Below are 17500 nucleotides of genomic sequence, written 5' to 3' on the forward strand. Positions count from 1 at the left end.
CCTTTCTTTATAAGTCTATCTTTATGTAGGATAGTATAACCAGTTGGAACTATTTCAGTATTGGATATATGTGGCTTTAGCCAAGTTTCTGTAACAGCTATGATATCAGAGTTATGTTTTGAGAGCCATGCATGGAATTCAGTAATTTTGTTGCAAATACTCCAAATGTTAATTGTCATTATAGATAAGTTTTGAGTGTTAGGAGGTAGTATTGATGGGGGAGAAGCGGTATTAATGATATTATGAGAGTGAGATGGGCTGGGATTAGGGTGTAAGTCACCACTTTGAAATAGTAATAGGAGATGACATGCAAGATATATATGTGAAGAAGCTAGTTTTAGAAGAGGCGCTAACTAATGTGTAAGGAAACATTTTAGTGTATTGCTGATGGGGAGAACTCTGAATTTTGGGCCGAGTAAGTTGCTAATATTAAATAAGGATGATGAGATGTTAGAAAAGCCTTTTAAATTGGGTTGTGGTTTAGTAGTTAATGTGGCTGTTCTTGAAAACGGATAGAATTGCATGGTGTGGAGACAGGTTGCATGGGTTAGTATAGAAAGGGGAATACCTAAGAAGACAGTGAAGATAAGTAAATAGGAAATGTTGGTCATTTTGTGTATTAACTGATAAAGGGTGTAGGTAAAAACTTATGTAGTGTAAAGGGAAAAGGGTGGGCTGTGTGAGGTTAGGGAGCAAGGATAGAGTAATTGGATGAGGTGGATTGGGTTTTGTATTTGGGTAGAGAGTATAAATTAAAGGAAAATGGGGGTGGATGGGAATGGGCTAGGGTTGGGGAGTGGAGTGAGCCTGAGTGCAGCAAGGACAAACGGAGCAGGCTTACACCTTGCTCAAGGATTGGAAAGTTTCTCTTAAGAAAAACAATCAGTAAGAGCACACCACAGGTAGAAGTTGTATGCTGCTTACTAGTCTGCAATGAAAACCTGAATAGAAGAGCCCTGACTTTACCACATGGAACATGAAGAGAGGGAGAATCTAAAATGAAGAGTCCTCACTAACTGCTAGACCCAGGTAGAGGCTTGATAGTGAAGACTCCAGACTGGAACACTATACAGCCATGCTCTAACCCAGGGGATTTCTCCTTCTCACTGTAGATACCCCAGAGCAAGCAGGTATGGATATTTTAGCAACTTGGCCTGCATTTAACATAATTCTGTAATTTGCAGTACAGTGAAAATTGTTATCCAAGTGCCACAGTCCACACTGCTATAGTCTTCATACCGTAGGCACAGTTTGCCTATGCTCATCTGAGATACTTATTTTTATTAGAAGTTTTGACTGGTCTGCAGTTTGCCACTTGAAGGATTTTTATTCCATGAGCATAAAAAGCCTATACAAAGATTCTGAGGTCTTAAACCTTTCCTACATTTTTCCTCCTACCTGTACACATCCATGAGCTCTGTAAAATGAGTGCTGTGACTTGTTTCCACTGTAAGCCATGTCTCTGGATGCATATATTGTTCAAAAAATGGGAGTCACCTAGTGTGGCTCTTAAGTGCCTACCTCCCCTGCACATAAAAAGATCTGTCTTCATCAGGAAGAAGAATGGAGACTGGTCACATTAATCACATATATTAACCTCTTATAAGTAGGTACTTTTTTGCCAAAGAACAAAAGATTAGTCTTTCATAGTGTATTTCAGGAGGTATGAACTGCTTCTTACTGAAATTGGTACACCTTGTTTGCTGTAGCATAGACTAGATCCAGGCCTGCTGAATCTAGCTTTGTTTGTATAACTTGAGCACTAATCCAGGCATTCTTTAAAGTATTCAGTTGTATTTATTACTGCTGGTAGTAACTTGATTAAAGTGTAGCTATCATTTGTAAGTCTTTTGGATTAAGCACTTGGGCTTCAGACCAGTTGTTTTACATTAGGAAGGTTTGTGGCCTGCACTGTGGTGGCAGGACAGGTAGTTTACATCCTTCTAAGTTGGGAACTGCTGAGTGAGAGCTCAGTGTCTGTTATTCTAAAAGTGTATTAGTTCTGGTTTAAGCACTTGGGCTTCAGGCCAGTTATTTTACGTTAAGAAGGATTGCGTTCTGCACTCTTGTGGGAGGAGAGGCTGGACTCTGCCCTTCTGAGCAGGGAATTTCTGGTTAAAGGCTTATAGTGCCTGCATATTCTAACTGTTTCTTACTGAAATTGGTACACCTTGTTTGCTGTAGCATAGACTAGATCCAGGCCTGCTGAATCTAGCTTTGTTTGTATGCTTGTTGTTTGTTTATTTCCTGAAATGCTAATTCCACTTAAAACATGGCCTTTAGCACTTCTGTGGATCCCTAGTGATATCTGCATTGCTTACTGCACTTATTTCCTTGTTTCACTTGAAAGAAAGTTACTGTTTGTCGTTTTGCATTTAAGTTACCTGTAACACATTGCATTTAAGTTACCTGGCACTTGCTCACTAAAGCAATTATATAAGTCAGCTCTAAAAATTAAAAGCACTACACCCCTCACAAACTCCCTTGAGTACCTTGTTCCCCATTGGCCCTTTTTTCAATTATAAAGGAATTCCCAATACTATTCTAGCATGTCCAAAGGTCAGTTGTCAATCTCCTCTCCGGTCCAGCTGGTGAATCTGGGAATCTTGAGGCAATGTTACAACTGCCTCATGTACACAGACAACTCTCTCCTCCTCCCAACAAATTCCAACACATGTGAGAGATGCAACCATATAGCCAAACTGGAGGCTAAGCTCTCTCAACTCAGTACTGACGTAACCAGTCAGGAGGAGAAGGAAACCACACTCACTACAATTCCAGTCTCACATAGACCTACCATGACAACAAACCAAACACATAAACACACAAAACATACTCGGAGGCTCTAAATAAAAATCTGCCTAAGCAGCAGAGACCTCCAAAGCAGACACCCAAGCAACTGCTACCCCAAAACAAAACACGTGCAACACATAGCTCACAAAGCCAGTGTCGCGAACAGTCACAGCCCTTAAGGCTAAACAACACACCTGATACACTTGTAATAGGTGACTCTATCATCAGGCACACTGATGTCCCGCTCACCAGGCTGAACAAGGAGAAGGTCACGGTGAGCTGCCTGTCGGGCGCTAGGATCCGCCACATAACACAAGCACTCAGGTCACTCCAAGGCAAGTACAAATATGACTCAGTCATTGTCCATGCTGGTGTGAATGACCTGAAACGTACCTCCTGGACTACATGAAAAGAGACATAGAGGAGCTCTCTAAGCATGTAGCCCAGGCCGGTATGACCCTGACCTTGAGTAGCATCTTACCCTCACCAAGAATGATGCCACAATATGAAGACAAGATGATCAATTTCAACAATTGGCTTAAGTGTTGGTGTCATTCAAAGGGGATCCAATGCCTGTCAGCCTGGGATGACATGCTCGACAAGCCACGATGCTTCGCTAGGGACGGCTTGCACCTGTCACCCCTGGGCTTTCGGATATTGGCAAAGGCTCTTGCTACCCCATAGTGCCTTTTTTAGGCAAGGCTCAAAGACAAACCCACCTCCATAGGTATCACAAGGGATAAGAAACTAAGAGTAATGCTACTCAACGCCAAAAGTCTAAACCTCAAGATGCACCTCGAAACTCTCCTTAGCATGAAGAACATCGATATCTGTGCAGTAACAGAAACCTGGTTCAAGGCTCCCGAGAGCACCCCAGCACTACCAGGTTATACCTCATACCATGCTTTTCGGCCCCAAAACTTGGACTGAACCACAAAAGGAGGGGGAGTATCAATATTCGTCATAACTAATATGACCAGTCCCAATTCTTCTTCCTGAGGAAAACAGACCTTTTCATATGCAGGGAGGTAGTCACTTAGAGCCACACTAAGTGACTCCTATTTTTTGAACAATACATGCATCCAATACTTATTAGTAATATTCCTTGCTGAAAGCTTATTATTTATACCAACATTTTCTTAAGTTACAAAATAGCAGTTTTAGGTGGAATATAAATACATGTCAATGTAATTATCCTCCCTTGCCAGTACTCCCTTACTACCACACATCTACCACTATTGTCTTTTTTCCTCTTCTTCCCCTATTGGAGCTCCTCCAGTAATTAGTATAAGTACTTCCCTTTTCCTTTCTTACTGATATTCTGTTGAATATGCATCCTGAAATCCTTTATTTATCAAATTCATATGGTCACTTCTTTCCAAATGTGTCTCCTGTAGCATTACTATTTACACTCTACATTTCTTAATATAGTTCAGTACTCTTATGTTGTCTATACCTGTGAGGCCATCCATGTTCCAAAATAATATGGATAGTGTAGCCATTATGATAAGAAGTTATTATTCCTACCTATTATATATGACAGCTTTTTAAATGTTTATTTCCAGCCTTTGTTTTACATGCACCCACTAATGTATGGCAGGTTGATCTTTTATACAGTTGTTTATCGTCATCTCTATTTGAACCTGTATTACATTTTAAGGTAAAAACATTTTATAAGACTTTTTGTTTCAATGAAAATCATTAAACACAAACCAACCCCCCCCCCCAAAACACCATTATAACCTATTAACTTAAAATAAATACACAACCTATATACATCTTGAAATAATGAAGCTTAACCATTCCATGAGTTATGAGAATCAAGGGAAAAATAGCATGTTACATCAGGGGGATTCTGTAATCTCAGATACAGGTAAGAGGTGTGGTGGTATGTCTGTGTGTGTGTGTGTGTGCAAATGCGTGTGTTTGAATGTTTATATTTGTGTGTGGGAGAGGGAGAATGAGGGCTGCCTATGTCAACATGAAAAATGGGTCACCAGTGGTCATCACCACAGGAAAGTGCTGATTAGCACTAGCTGTAATGCCATGAGATTCAATAAGATACAAATTAGCTGTTAATGATTTCTTTCCTCATTGCAGCTGCATTTCTTTGGTTCACATTTTCTGCAATCATGGATACGGGCCCTTTTGGCTGCAGCACTTGTTACCCAAAGTGGGTTTACCGCTGAACGTCTTAGCACAAAAAATAAGTAAAAATCCAAAAATAATGGAAGGATAAAGCCCCAAAATAGGGATACATTTAAATATTGCACTCATAGACTTAGAACGTTGCTAGAATAAAAGGTCTTGTGTTATCGTGCATTTTCTAAAGCATCTGAAACGCAAATTCCTGTCATTATTTAGTGAACTCTACCCTCACTGATTTGCCACAAAAATTCAGAAAACAACAAATTTTAAGAGGAACACACCAAAAATATGAGGCAAAAAACCTGGACATTTGAGAGGTACTGTTTCTGAATCCTAGCCCTAATTCATCATTGTTGACATTGTAATTTGACTATTTGCAGAGAACTCACAGTTCCCTTCCTCTCATTTAGGAGATCAGTTTGTTTGTGTCTTTTGGCTTTTCCTGGTTAGGGGTCGCCACAGCGAACTCCGGTCTGCTAATGATTGGCAGTTGATTTTTACGTACCGGCTTGCCAGGCCTGTCGCACAACTTTCAATGAAGGTACGCCCATTCACGCATGCCTCCACGCAGAAGACGCTCTAGCTGAGAATCGAACCGGACAGCGTCTTACTGTGAGGCGACTAATTTCTATCTGGACTACTGCCATTTATTAGTTTCCACAAGCTTATATGGAACTGTTATAACTTATATTTGCCTTTGTTTAGAATTCCTGTGCAAAAAAGTTGAGAAGTTGAATGGCATAGACCTGCTTTAAACCAAGAATGATTATACAAGAGTATCTTATATGTTGGCTTAGCATACAATAATCCAAATATATTGTATACAGTTAGTAAACTTGAATTAGAGATTCATTTAAAATGTTAAGCTAATGTAGTTATTGCCAGATAATAGTTCAAGTTGACAGATCAAAGACTGGATGATCCTCAAGGCTCAGATTCTTTCCCCTCATTTTTGTGGAACTAGTTTTGGCCCTCCCACAGGTGACCATCATCTCAGTACCCTAGTCTTGATCTGACCAACATCTGGGGCCAGTGTGGAGATGAAGGCATCCCAATGTAATGTCATAGTGTTGCTGAGGGAGTGTTTTAACTAGTTCCATACCCAACACACACAAAGTAGCACCCTGTGGGTGGGACAATGAGTGGGCATCAGCACTGAACTGTGTCTTAATTCTGCAAGGGGCTGAGGTCAGCAGGATGTCCTGTCCAACCCAAAACATTAAATCCAAGGTGGAAAACCAAACCAAGACAGCCTGCTGCTCAGAAAGTCTAATTCTTTAATACGAAACCATGAAAAACAATGAAAACCAAGCGCTTTCGCTCAGTCTGTGCCGAGCTTTATCAAGTGAACATCCAAAGTGCTGCAAGGCTTTATATACACTGAAGTTAATTATTAATTAATCAATTAAAAAATTAATCAATTAAAAAATTAAAGCTTAAAAATGCTGGAGTTGATAAATTGTTAAAAATGCTTCTTTGTTAAAAGTTAAACCTGGTTCATTATAATAAATGTATACAGTAAATATTAAAACTAAAATGTAAAATAATCGAAAGAAGCTGTAGGCAGTGCATTTAGCAATAAATTAAAATAAATCATTTATCATATTTCACTTGAAGATTTTTTATCAGCAATGAATGAGCTTCTCATAATCGAGCCTTTCTTAGCTTGAGGACACTGTTTATGTTGATGTTGTCATTTAATCCAGGGTGTCTGCCTGCATCTAGTTTAAGTTGCCATATAAGTTCCTTGTATTCGAGGGTCGTCTCCCAGTCACCTCCCCTAGCATCCGGGGTAACTTGCTCCAACACTATGAATTTAAGATCTATCCCAGGGCAAGTGAGTGAATGCTTATAGAATGCGTTAGACTCCCTTTGTTTACTTAGATCGTAAAATGTTCAGAGTCTTTTCCTAAATGGCCTCTCAATTTTGCCAACATAGAAGCTTGAGCAGGTGGTGCAAAAACCTAGGTAGACAACCCCTTTACTCCCACAGGTGTAGTGATGATATGATTTGATGTTAAAATTCCTGGAGGGAATGTAAAGTGTTGGAGCATTAATAATGGCATGGCATTGATTACAGGACCCACATTTGAAAGTGCCTAGTCGTGTGTTAGAGTTATTAGCCTGGAAATTAGGTTTTCTTTCAAATAGTTCCTTGAAATTAACGTCCCTCTTTCTTACAAATTTAGGGTGTGGTGGGAGGGCATCTTTGAATTCTTCATGAAAGGTCAGTACAGGCCAGTGCCTCCTGATGATCTCCTCAATATCAGCGGAGTTACCGGAATAGGTATAGATAAAACTATTCCGGAAGGTGTCAGATATCGTTGTTGTGTTAGTTGTGACAGAAGGTTGCCCTGTACCAAGAAGTGGTGGAAATGTTGTTTATCTGTTATCAATCACTTCCTTAGCTAAGGAGGTGATAAGGGAGAGAGGGTATCCCCTGTCTACAAACATGGACTGCAAAAAATGTATTTCATCCAAAAAATCAACAGTGGAGCTGCACATCCCAGAGGCTCTAATGAACTGGCTCTTAACAATGCCTTTTTTCTGATAAAATGGTTGTGCACTTTAAAAATGCAGAAAATAATTAGAAAAAGTAGGTTTCCTGTAAAGTTTAGAAAGGAATGCTGAATTGTTATAATCTTTATATAAAGTCACGTCAATATAGTGAAGTTCGTGCTTGTTAATGTTGTGAGTGAACACCAAGAAGTGGGTAGTGGAATTGATATAACTAAAAAAATCCTCAAACTGATTGAGGGTCCCATTCCATAAAATACAGATGTCGTCTAGGTATCTTCTATAATGAGTTAAATATTGAACCCAAGTAGAAGAAAAAATGAACATATGTTCCCATCTGTGCAAAACAGCGTTGGCATAAAAAGAAGCGCATGAGGCACCCATGGCCACTCCTTTCCTTTGTCTAAAAAGCTCACCATTAAAGAATATAAAATTGTTCTGTAATAAAATTTCCATAAACTCCACTAGAATACCAGTCACCTTATTGTTGAGATTAGTTTCAGTGGTTAAGAAATCATTAAACCACTCGAGCCCTGCTGGGTGGGGTATACTAGGAAACAGGTCTTTGATGTCTATAGTTATCATAAGGAGTTCAGATGAGAAAAAGGAAGGTTGAATGTCTCTGAGAAAATCCCAGGAGTCTTTGCAGACGTGATCTAAAAGTGGGATGAGTTACTTAGTAACATGGTCAATGAATTTACCTAAGGGTTCAGTGATGCTTCCTGCCCCTGAAACAATAGGCCTAAATCTCAAGGAGTCCAAGCCTTTGTGAATTTTCAGAATCCCGAAAATTACTGGTATTTTGGGTTTCTCAACATGCAGATAGTTGAACAATTTTTCATTTATAGCTCCTTGGAGCAAATGGTCAGTAAGCATATATTTGATTTTGGAAAAGGCTATGTTAACTTCATTTCTAGATACAATTTCGTATTGTTCACTGTCCTGTAACATGTCGTGGATGTAAATGTCATAGCTGGAATTATACATCAGGACAACCCCACCGCCCTTGTCTGGTTTCATGACCCTAATGTTTTCTTTTTTCAAATGGTTAATAAACCAGATTTCATATTCATTTAAGTTTACTAACTGTGGTTGTATTCCTTGGGAATGTAAAGTTCTAAAATCTTTCTCAACTAGTTCTTCAAAAAGTTTAATTAAGGGGTGCACAGGTGGGTTGAAAGTGCTAGTTCTACAGAGCCCTGTATTGGTATAGGGCTGCCCTTTAAAGTAATGTGCTAGATTTAAATTTCTAGCAAAGAGTTTTAGTTCAAATAAAATTTGGGATATATTACAGGAGCATGCGGGGACTAACTGGAAACCCAGAGTGAATAGGTCGACGGTCAAATCTGTAATTTGCAAATCAGTATAATTGTATATAATGAAGTTGTCTTTTTTAACTATAGAACAATTGTGGCCTGCAGTGTTGGAAAAGTTATAGTGTAGGAGTGCCATTTCAGGGACAATGGGGATGTCATTTAACCATGTTTGTTGCTCCACATGTGAGGGGATTGTTCCTGTCCCCATGCCCCCGTCCTGCCGGGGGGATGCTGAAAATCCTGATGGGGAATTCTTTCTACCTTTCTCAGCTAACCTCTCACTCCTATGGGGGGGGGGTTCATGAGTAGCTCTAGAATAGAAATCAGCCCCCTTGTTTTGGTTGTTTTGATTGTCCTGTTTATGTTCCCACCGGGTCCTATTAGGAGAGGGGTAGGCTGTTCCTTCTCTATATTCAGCTAAATCCCTGTCTAACTTATTATCTTTCGGTTAAGTATTTTTGTACAGAATTGATCGACTTCGTTAAAAACATTGTCATAATCAAACTTCACAGTTAAAAAGTTATTGTCAGTAACAAGGGAGTTATTTAAAACATTTAACTCATTTATAAGAGTATCAGCCTTCGCTTCATACTCTGAAATCATCACATTTAAAACCTCCAGTCCAGCTCTGTCAAAAATTTCACACAGTTTTTTGTAATATAAAGTCCCTGGTTGAACATTATTAGGGAACTTATAAAAACGCAAACCCTTCAGTATGCGTTTCACATTAACACACTTTTTAAGTACTCAATCTCGAGTTGATTGCTTTTATAAGTGTAGAGTTTGTCTTTTAGTTCACCAAAATCATTCTCTATGGTGTTGTAGTTATTAGAGGACATAGTACCTTGGCTGAATGTAAATTGCCGACCTGCTCAGGTGGTGAAATTGAAATCCTTGGGCTGTTTCTCAGGTCTGCTGGTCTTAGAACGAGCCGTGCCTTCACTGTGCTCATTATTAGGTACCCTTTGTGTGCTGGGATTAGTCGGAAATAAGGAGTGTAAGCCACTGTTAGTTCCATTTGCACCAGTCGGTGGAGATTTCCTCTTAGCTTCAATAGCGTGTTGTTGGTTCCCAGGTAGATGGATACTGCTGCCGTTGTTTCTTTTACAAGGTTGGTGAGTTGTGTTAACATCAAAACTACCTGGTTGAACTCTGTACGAGTCATCGGGACGTCATCTCTGTTTTCTCTAACTAGCTGAGGAGTTTCAGCAGAATTAAACGATTCAGCTTCTCCAGCCATGGAAAAAGCAACATAGCCAGGAATCCAGAAAAGCATGAACAGGACCAATAAAAAATAAATCCAAGGTGGAAAACCAAACCAAGACAGACTGCTGCTCAGAAAGTCTAATTCTTTAATACGAAACCATGAAAAACAATGAAAACACAAGCGCTTTCGCTCGGTCTGTGCCGAGCTTTATCAAGTGAACATCCAAAGTGCTGCAAGGCTTTATATACACTGAAGTTAATCCTTGTATTCGAGGGTCGTCTCCCAGTCACCTCCCCTAGCATCCGAGGTAACTTGCTCCAACACTATGAATTTAAGATCTATCCCAGGGCAAGTGAGTGAATGCTTATAGAATGCGTTAGACTCCCTTTGTTTACTTAGATCGTAAAAATGTTCGTAGAGTCTTTTCCTAAATGGCCTCTCAGTTTTGCCAACATAGAAGCTTGAGCAGGTGGTGTAAAAACCTAGGTAGACAGCCCCTTTACTCCCACAGGTGTAGTGATGATATGATTTGATGTTAAAATTCCTGGAGGGAATGTAAAGTGTTGGAGCATTAATAATGGCATGGCATTGATTACAGGACCCACATTTGAAAGTGCCTAGTTGTGTGTTAGAGTTATTAGCCTGGAAATTAGGTTTTCTTTCAAATAGTTCCTTGAAATTAATGTCCCTCTTTCTTACAAATTTAGGGTGTGGTGGGAGGGCATCTTTGAATACTTCGTGAAAGGTCAGTACAGGCCAGTGCCTCCTGATGATCTCCTCAATATCAGCGGAGTTACCGGAATAGGTATAGATAAAACTATTCCGGAAGGTGTCAGATATCGCTGTTGTGTTAGTTGTGACAGAAGGTTGCCCTGTACCAAGAAGTGGTGGAAATGTTGTTTCTCTGTTATCAATCACTTCCTTAGCTAAGGAGGTGATAAGGGAGAGAGGGTATCCCCTGTCTACAAACATGGACTGCAAAAAATGTATTTCATCCAAAAAAAATCCTAGAGGCTCTAATGAACTGGTCCTAAACAATGCCTTTTTTCTGATAAAATGGGTGTGCACTTTGAAAATGCAGAAAATAATTAGAAAAAGTAGGTTTCCTGTAAAGTTCATTGCTGATAAAAAATCTTCAAGTGAAATACGATAAATGATTTATTTTAATTTATTGCTGAATGCACTGCCTACAGTTTCTTTCGATTATTTTACATTTTAGTTTTAATATTTACTGTATACATTTATTATAATGAACCAGGTTTACCTTTTAACAAAGAAGCATTTTTAACAATTTATCAATTCCAGCATTTTTAAGCTTTAATTTTTTAATTGATTAATTTTTTAATTGATTAATTAATAATTAACTTCAGTGTATATAAAGCCTTGCAGAACTTTCGATGTTCACTTGATAAAGCTCGGCACAGACCGAGCAAAAGCGCTTGTGTTTTCATTGTTTTTCATGGTTTCGTATTAAAGAATTAGACTTTCTGAGTAGCAGTCTGTCTTGGTTTGGTTTTCCACCTTGGATTTATTTTTTATCACCCCAAAACATTACCGCACAGTTATTTCCACAGTATCCACCAGAGAAACTGAACTGCACAAATATGCCCCAAGTGTGCATGTCTCCATCCTTCCCCCAGGATGAGTATTTTTACTGCCTGCACCATCATGATTCTAATTCATCTCATCTGGGTCCGGGCTTTTTTTTTCCTCTATGTCACTTGTGCAGCTAAAGCTAAGTTTCACTGCCAGCACTTAAGACATTCTGATCTAGTATAGTTAAGAAACAGCTCTCATAACTGGATCTGTTGCCTCTCTGTCTCAAGTGAAACCTACTTAATATGATGCACTGTATTACACACTATAGACAGAAATGGTGCATACATCATATAATCTACATTAAGCTCATTTGTGTGTGTGCGTGTTTCTATATACATGTTTTTATGTTTGTTAAATAGGACAGAACACTGATCTGGATGGACCATTTTGAGGTTCAGCTCAGGGTTACACAACAAACTAAAATGAGACAATAATCATGCACAGATAAGACTTCTGTGAGGCAATAATTATAAATCAATGGGAACAAATTTAAAGTTGAAACATTACAACAATTTACAGTATAACAATAATTTACATGGCTATGAACTTGAACATGTAAGGATGGCATATAAGAGAGAACATAGTTGTGAATGGTTAAATAACTGGAAGACAAAATCTTGCACGTATCATTTACTGTAGAAGCAGATCATGCAACCATTGTCAAAATGAGAAAGAGAGAGACAGAGACAGTGAGAGAAGTTGGAGAATTGGGAAATGTAAGTATTTGTGTATAGTGGATATGGAAACAAATTAATTGCTAAACTGAAAGGCCACACAGTGAAACGTTAAAACTGATTTATTAAACATTCAAGTACATACAACGACAAGGTACTAAGCGCTTTCACCCATCAACCTCAGGGCATCATTAGAGTACTAAATGCACAATTACCTATCCACCCCTTATATACACTCGCTAATTAGTTAATTAATAAATCGAATACTATATAATAACCCTACAATTTCATATGCTGTTAAAATGTGATAATTAAATTAATAAATAGCTAAAAAGCTGAAAATATAATAAAACACCAGGTAACAATATTGGTACATTAAAAATTCATGTGAATTATATAAAAATATATACTAACCTAGACTAAATAATAAATTGTAAAACTTGATAACATGATATATCTGTCTAAATAAATATATATAGCACCTATAAATATATGTAAATGTATCAATAGAAAATGATCAAATGAAATATTATTTATATTTTAATATACTGGAGATGGATACATGTTCATTAATGCCTGGCAAAGTACAGGCGTTTCGTCTAAGTTGCCAGAGACATTCCTTGGCCTCCAACATGGTCTTCTCGTCACCTCCTTTGTGTATATTATGCGGAATTCTATCTATAATAAAAAATAGAAATCTCTTAAAATTGGGACATCTAATACTATGTGTATATAGACAACTGGTAGTTTTTTGTTTTTTGATGTCTCTAACATGTTCTACAATATGTTCTCTTAACTTCCTAATAGTTTTCCCAACATAAAATGCTGAACATGCTGAACATGTTGCTAAATAAACAATCATCTTAGTATTACAATTACAGTACCCAGGGCATCTAATAGTTTTACCAAAAATTAGAAATAGCAACATATGGACCATCGTTAATATATTTACATGTGCAACAGGTTCCACATTTGCTCATTCTAGACATTTTAAACGTATCCTTGTTTGTGTTCATCTCATAAATTTCCTTCAAATTCCTCCCTCTACTAAATGTAATCTTTGGATGACTACCAATAATCTCAGTCAATTCAGCATTATTCATAAAAACACTTGTCCATGTCTCATGTATAATGTTAACAATATTATGGGATGTTTCATTGTAAGGTAGTATGAAAGTATCATTTCCAGACATATTTGTATTGGTATTCAATATATTGTTGCATCCAAATTTGATAATAGGTCTATAAATCAAATGTCTTTTTGTAAAAATCTCTCTTTTAATATTACATATAAGTTCATTAGGGTAACCTCTGTCAAGAAACATATTCGATAATTTTTCAATTTCTAACTCAAATGTATTATCATCTCTAATAATTCTTGATAGTCTTACCATTTGACCTTTAATCAAATTTCTTTTTTTGATAATAGGGATGACAATTATTAAAATGTAAGAAGGAATTTGAAAATGTTTTCTTTCTAAAAATGTTAGAATGGATCACGTCGTCACTATGAGAAAAAACAATGTCAAGGTATTCACAGTTATTCTCATAGATTTTACTGGTAAATTCTAAAAACATAGATGTCCTACCTAAGAACTGTATAAATTCTGAAAATTCATCTTTATTACCTGCCCAAAAATGAGAATATCATCCAGGTATCTCAAATATAAGGCAATTTTGGACCAATATGTTGATGTGAAAACCAAATCGGTTTCCCAATTAGCTAGTACCAAATTAGCATAAATTGGTGCACATCTGGCCCCCATGGCCACCCCTGTACTTTGTCTATAATATTCACCATTCATATATATAAAATTATTCTCCAGTATTATTTCCATCAATTCAGTCATAAGTCTGTATTTTGAAACATTCATACCACTGAATTTCAATAAACTGGCCTCAAACATTTCCAGGCCTTGTTTGTGGGGTATAACAGTAAACAGATTTACAACATCAATGGTGGCCATAATCATATTAGGACTCACCTTGACAATACATTGTCTAACTTGATCTAAACAGTGCCAGGAGTCTTTTAAAATGTGTGGCAAATATTTGAGCATCTCCTTACAATGAATGTCTATGAAGGATGCAATGGCCTCAGTTTTGGAGCCCCTAGCTGATACTATGGGCCTAAAAGGTGGATGGTAGATGTCTTTGTGTATTTTTGGGATTCCAAAAATGAATGGGGTAATAGGAAATTCAACTGTTAAATAAGAATATTCTTCTTTGTCGATAGTTCCATCCATAAGGAAGTCATACAATAGCCAATCCACTTTAATATATGCCCTAGACATTTCGTACTTAGTAACTTTCTCATAAGTATTATTATCACTGAGCATAATGGTCATTTTATTGTAGGAATCAGTATTTGTCATAATTACCACACCGCCTCCCTTGTCTGGTTTCATAACCCTATATTTGTCAGTCATAGTTAGTTCTCTAAGACAAAACATTTCGGCTGAAGTGAGATTCTATGATGTATGTACCTCTTTCTTCAGAACTCTTCTAATCTGGGACTCACATAACTTCTCAAAAATGTAAATCATAGGGTTTTGTGGTGGTATGAATGTACTGCTACGCTTAAGCCTAAAACAATTAGTGTCTGTGATACAATCATTGTTATTAGAGAAAAAAATGTTTAGATTCAATAGTCTACTATAAAGTTTTAAATTAATTAAAACTTTTCCAATATTATGCTTAAAAGATGGTACAAAAGTAAAGCCTCTTTTAAAAAGAGCAATAAAGTCGTGACCAAAATTGTTATCTGTGTAATTGTATAAACTAAAACCTCCATCTGAGACGATAGAACAATTATTGTGACTGTGGGAAGTACCTGTATTCTGCAAACATCCTATTTCATTCGTATTGGATTCATAAAGGGTGTCATTAACATAAGTTGTAAAGATACTAACATTTATATAGTCACTGTCATTTACAATATGACTTTGTAATGTGAATTCATCCTGAACTAGGGAATTAGTGTGCTCAATTGTATCTATCTGTGCCAAGAACTGGTCCTATGTACTGTTGTGTTGTATTGTCTGTTCTGTTGGTGATACTGACTGCCATGTCGGTCGCGTAACCGTTCCGACCTTCTGAGTGTGGGCTCCTCTAAAAAAACTCCCTGCCCGTCTTCATGACAGAAATGATCATTTCTAGACCTTTGTGTTTGTATTGGTTTGTCATTAGTGGGGGAACTAAAATTGTCCCTACTAATAGTATCAGCATCTACAGGTTTGGCAAGACGTCTCATACTTTTAAATTCTTTAAAATGTACATATACTCTGTTACTCTTATAATCGTTAGTATCTCTCTTTAACTTGTGATTTTTAATGTCCAAGCCTTTATTAGTAAATTTATCCAACTCTTTAAAAATACTTTCTAAATGGAACTTGCTTTATTCAAACAGTAAATCCTGGCGTATACTTTTGTATTAAAAAGACAATTGTTCATTCAAAGCTGCTAGTTTAATGTTATTGTTCTGTATAATTAGTTTACCAAGTTCAATACCAGTTTTATCGAATAATTGTAATAATTCATCAAATAAAACAGTACCTTCAGTAAAACCATATGGTAATTTGAAAATTACAGTTCCAAAGATCTTTCCAAAAAAGCATTGTCCATCTGTAATGATTTAAATGTCTTCAAAACTCTTTCAAACTCTGTAAATTGTTTGTTAAGACTACCCATGTCTCTATGATTAAAATAACATTCATTATTGAGAGATGGTGCCGCTAAAAATAATTTTAAATCCATTAAATTCTTTTCAATGCCAACTGCTACACCGTGTGACCCTCCATTGTGTCCATCCCTAGTGTTCGAAGCTGAGTTCGGGGGTGGGCCTCCAGACTTAACACTTCCTGTGTTGATGCCTCCTCCAATAGAACTCGCTGAACCATTGCTAGCTGACGGTCGTGTCGGACTTGTAGTTGGGGTGGAGTGAAGAGTATATAGCCATTCCTGTGACTCAGTCACTAATACTTCAGCTTCACCGGAGCTTTTTTCGCTCCTATCTTGCAAAGCCTTGATCAGGTGTTGTGTGATTTCCATATGCTGCATCAAAAGTTGTTCCATATTAATCGACTAATCAAAAAGCCGAAATCAGTAGTGGTAATCAAAAGGCAGTAACCAAAATAAAACCAGAATAAATCGATAAAACGATAAAACGGAATAAATCAACTGATGTAATTAAGAACACTGTGTAACGAACTATAATAGCGGATCATTGACACTAAATCAGTCCAAGCGAACACTGAGTGGCAAAGGGTACAAGCTTGAAAAACGGATCAAGACTGTTAAACTGAAAGGCCACACAGTGAAACGTTAAAACTGATTTATTAAACATTCAAGTACATACAACGACAAGGTACTAAGCGCTCTCACCCATCAACCTCAGGGCATCATCAGAGTACTAAATGCACAATTACATTAATTAATTGCGTTGTAGGCCGGGGTATTACAAGGGATGTTGCTTCAGAGACATGTTAAGATTAGCACTGCATACACTAATGTAGGAGGGACTGAGCTTTGAATGTGGGGAAAAGTAATAGGATGCTGGACTAGGAACTGTGAAGTAATACTGTACAGACATACTATTTGTATTTCTACATAGGAAAATCAGAGAGGGCGTTACGTAAGAGGATTTACGAACACCTCTATGATATTCGTAGAAAGAAAGATACAAATGCATTTTACAAGCACTCAATAGTTTGCCCTAAGATGACACTCAAATTTATGGTCATTGAGCAGGTACCACTGAACCCTAGAGGTGGAGATTGGGAGACAACAATAGAGTTTAAAGAGCTTAACTGGCAGTTAAGATTAAATGCATCAAGACCTCCGGGCTTAAATGAAGCCATTAGTATTACTAGTCTGTTGAAATTAAGACGGGCGAAGTTGTAACCTTAATCATTATTTTGGACACAAAATACACATATATAAATATCTTCTTACTCCCCCTAGTTTCTAGATTAATATAAGTATTATTGTCAAACAACATGATCAAACTAAGAAATTGTTAACCAACTTGGGTATAAATTGTTTATTTTCTGAACTAAGGAAAAGATTTAACATTGTTGTACAGTTTCCATTGTAACGGAATTTTTAGATTTTATTCTTTATAATATTTATTTTCAAACAATGTTGCACATTTTTTCATCTATTGTTCATTATTCCTTTATTATAGATTTTTTAGTTCCCCATATTAAATTTTGTTTATTTTGATAGTCCTAATAGTATTATTTTAA

Source organism: Protopterus annectens, chromosome 6.part0 (genome assembly GCF_019279795.1).
Source record: "Protopterus annectens isolate FY-2018-M chromosome 6.part0, PAN1.0, whole genome shotgun sequence".
NCBI lineage: Eukaryota > Metazoa > Chordata > Ceratodontiformes > Protopteridae > Protopterus > Protopterus annectens.